This window comes from Arachis duranensis, chromosome 8, assembly GCF_000817695.3.
Source record: "Arachis duranensis cultivar V14167 chromosome 8, aradu.V14167.gnm2.J7QH, whole genome shotgun sequence".
NCBI lineage: Eukaryota > Viridiplantae > Streptophyta > Magnoliopsida > Fabales > Fabaceae > Arachis > Arachis duranensis.
In genome coordinates, this window is record NC_029779.3 from 36,777,198 (window position 1) to 36,781,574 (window position 4,377).

General features: G+C 27.5%; 1 long non-coding RNA gene across 2 annotated transcripts; it reads right to left on the reverse strand.

The window, feature by feature from the left end:
- Nucleotides 1–201: 201 nt before the first annotated feature.
- LOC107462538 (uncharacterized) lies at nt 202–1,434 on the reverse strand. 2 transcript variants are annotated; one of them, XR_008002194.1, is made up of 4 exons: nt 1,285–1,434; nt 964–1,080; nt 772–865; nt 202–636 (listed from the first exon to the last, which is right to left on the reverse strand). It is a non-coding gene; the product is annotated as an uncharacterized LOC107462538 (long non-coding RNA). The 2 variants fall into 2 exon arrangements; XR_008002195.1 differs by having other exon boundaries at nt 964–1,083.
- Nucleotides 1,435–4,377: the final 2,943 nt, after the last annotated feature.

The window sequence follows — 4,377 nt, forward strand, 5'->3', positions numbered from 1 at the left end:
ATAGTGACATTTCAGTCGGTTAAAACAGCATTTTTGAACCACCGTTTTTACCCTTACAGAGTGGCTTTTGGTTGGTTAAAATGTCATTTTTGAATCGCCGTTTTAACCCTAACTGTGACACTTTTTTATCGTTTAAAAATGCAATTTTTACCCTCGTTTTTATCGTGTTAAGCAAATAATATTTATTATTAGAAATCATAATCTATAAACAAAATATTATATAACTCATAAACAAAGTATTAAACATAATATATGATTTTTTAGTATTGAAAATCAAAAGTAATAACTCTTATACAAAATATCAAACATAACATATTTTTTCAACTATAAATGTCATAACATGTAACTCTTAATACATAAAATCTCCATCATATTTCATGCTGCTCTATTGCTTGCGCCGGAAGACCTACTTCTTAACTCTTTTGGCGATGAAATCTCACTCTCTTGATTCAATTCCTACAACAAAAATATAATTTAAAAACATCATAAAAAAGAATAAAGTGCAGCACGAATAGGTGATATAGAAATTTTCATCTTTAGAGCAACAGCAGCAATGTCTAGTCCTTCAAATACATGAAGTGCAGCTTCAAAATTACCCTACTGATATTCAAGGCTTCCTAGTAAAGCTCTAGCTTCCTATGAGAAAAAGGTCATTTACTCATTTAGTTTCATCTTATAATGAAGAGACATCTCATTACCATACATTTAAAAAGCACAAATTCATTATAAAAAGATAAAGCATAAATAAAATAATAAAGGTTGTGTTTTTACCTGTGAAGCTTGTTGATTAGGAACATATTATAGTGAATTGCTCCGAAATCTTATCTCCTTCTTTAGAAGCAATGTAGAAAAGTAGTGCTTGCAACTTGGACAGCACAAAATAGAAACAGCTGAATAAAGTCAGAATATTAAAATAGAAACAGCACAAATTTGGAAATTGGATTTATTTACAAGTAGACTAACCTTTGGATGAGCTCTTAAAACCAGATATAAAACTGAAGTGTATTGGCAGCATAGTTGGTACTTAGGTCTTAGGTCCCTCTTTTAAAAAAACTTGGTTGCATCCATAGAAGTTAGAACCTACTAACAAAATTGCCATCACCCCAAGCGTGACAAGTTTTGGAAGATAAGAAAATTTTGATGTTAGCGTAGGGGAGGTAAGGGAAGAATAGAATACTTCTACATCTTATGTTCTTGATGTATAACTTTTACTCGATACATTAAAGAATGAGCCCCAAAACAAATAACTTTATGAACTGCACATATAAATACAAAGAAACATACCTCCCTTAGATCTACACATGTGCATCACTTCCGCATCATGTTTCTCCACTTGTCCTTTAAATTAACCATTTTCTTTTCTTCCTTCTTAGCTGCATTCCATTGGGCATGTTTTCTATTGAATCATTTCACTGCAAAGAAAAAGAAATAATTAAGATGCCAATGCAAAGATATCAACAAGTACAAACTGAATGCCTAAACCAAGAAACCAAAAGAGATTGTAACCAAACTGAATGCAATATGACAAGAAATTGTAAGGCAAAATTAATTAAAAAATATGCTTTTAATTTATCTGTTTTTGCTTTTGTGAGGATCACTTGTCCCGCAAACCTCATGTCATTCTTCTGAACCTTATTATATTCTTTTTATCAAAGTTAAACAGCAAAACTTTGTCAAAAACTTTTAAAGAACAAAGAGCAAGCTAGAAGGTAGCATTAGACACAGGGTTTGAACAATCTTTTTTGTTTCACCTATAAAAGAATAAATTTATTTAGGAAGTCACCTATAAAAATAAATGTCTTGTTTTTGAAAGAATACATTCAGTGCATGAAACTTCCAAGTTAGAAGCATACTGCCAATAAAAATAAATGCAGAACTTTAATTTTTTTAATCATTAATATAGAACTGGATACGAGTGCATTGAATTATAACGAAAAATCAGAATGAGAGGAATGAAATGAAACAACCTAGAGGGCTAAATGCTCACCAGTTATTCTAACGGAAAATGCGAAAACAAATTTTAAGAATTGTTTAGTTTTTAAGAATAAAATTTATTATATAGGATAAACAATTCTAAGAATAAATTTTATTATATAGGATAATTTAGTCTCTATTTTCAAAGAATAGCAGAGTAATTGCCTTTCTACTATTATTTGTTACTTAACTTCCACTAAGGTCATTATCTAAGGATGATAAGTGTTTCACTTCTTATCTTACAACTATATATATCCTTTGTTTTTGAATCTCCAAACTTAAAAAAGCTTATTTGAATTTCTTGGTTATATATGACAAACAGCCTATTATTCGAGACTTTATTATATTAAGACTAGATATATACTTAATACAACAATTAGAATTATGTTAGAAACTTAGAATTATCCTCCAAGTTGAATTTTAAATAATAATGGCAAGGAGAATATGATCTTTTTTCCTTTTTCTTTTCCCCCTATAGCTGTTAGTTGATTCTTAATTTATAATAATCAAATTAGTGTTTTCCCAAAAAGAAATACTCTAAGGTAAATATAGACTGAAAAAGAAAAATTTAACAATTTATTAATTATTAAATAGGACTCATCAATACACACACAATTTATAGAGTATATAGTAAGAACGATTATGTTATGTATACATTAAAATCAGTCATCAAAGTTAGTCATCAATATAAAATACATATTAAAATATAAATATATATTGAAAAGAAATTAAACTATATATATATATTTATACATAAATATATTAATGACTAATTTTAGTGTACGAATATCATTTTTAAGATAAGGATGACTCTTTAGAGAATTCAAATCTTAAAATTTGCATTCATGTACATTTTGTGTGAATCAATTAAGGAAAATGTTAACTCCACAATTTAAAAAGAAGAGGCAGCAAACAAAAATGTGTAGTCTTTTGGTGCCTTGTAAAAGAAGGCTTAATAGTTGGGCCAACTTATTGGGTTTCACAATAATGGGCCAGATATTATAAAATTGGGTCAATAACATTAAGGTAATAACCTCATTGGGCAAGTAAATTCAAATCATGTTATGAACGAGTTGTAATTCCGACAAAAAAAAATTACAAGAACGAAAAATTATTGTTATAAAGCCTGACAAGAAAAAAAAAATATTTGAGTTTTAATGATAAAAAATAATAACAGCCTCAAAGTCACAGGTAAACAATTTATATATAAACTCTCTTAGGTAACTAACATCGAATCAGCTAACTATTAGCCAATTTGTCATTAATTAGTAATTTTGATTTTTTAAATTATTATTTATTAATAATTATTTAAATTTTACTTTTTAAAAAATATAATCAATAAATATTAATTATAGTTGTTTAAAATTGACTGATTAAGAATTATTTACTTATATCTTTTCTTTGTATATTCATTGAATGGGAAACAAGAAGCAAAGAGAGTTGAAAGCCTCGTTAATTAAAAGATCTTGGTTGAAGAATGGAAATTAAGAATAGAATAGAAGTAGGTGAAAAGAGGGATATTTGCTTAGCTTGTTGGTGAGAAAAAGAAGAAATTAAAAAGCAAAGGAATGTTATAATAATTCCCATAATGAATTTCTCAACGAACAACTAACCCACACCAACAAACCTAGCCCACATTTGTTAATGCCCCCTACATCAAACACCACCTAACCTAATCCCTCATAATGAATGCCCCTTACCCTCCATTTCTCAATCCAACCCATGCCTCATTACTTTAATTAACAACCTCATATCAATATCATATTCTTTTCATACTTACATCAATGCATCATTCATCGCATCGTTTTGAAGAATTTAATATTCATATTCAGATATTATAAAAATATAGATTTTTATAAGGTTACCTATTTTTGGATTTTACTACTCGCATGTTGCTATGTTGGATCAAAACTATTTGACTAGTGTTATAGCTATTTTTATAATAACATACAATTGTATGGAATTAGTCCATAACATGTACTTAATTAAAAACATATGAAAGTGAATTATTTTATCATTTGAAATAAAAAAATCATATAAAATATGTGACTTCTATCTTCTAGGAACATTCCCAATTAATTACACCAATATATTGTTTCTATAAACATTTTATCAAATGCGCTCCTAACAAAGTACAAGCTTAAGGAAATTCCTATACAGCTTCAAAACAAGGAAACAATAATTTTATTCTATATGATTTATATAATTTTATTTTGTTATCTTCATTTGATCAGGCATTATTACATGGAAAATCTCAATAAAGAAAAAGGCTTTTAAAGTTCAAAACATTAAATATTACTAAATGCATAGAAAACACCCTTTTTTTTAATAATTTAATTTTAATATATTGTCAATATAATTTTATACTATAAAAATAATTTTATATTATATATTGTCAGTGTA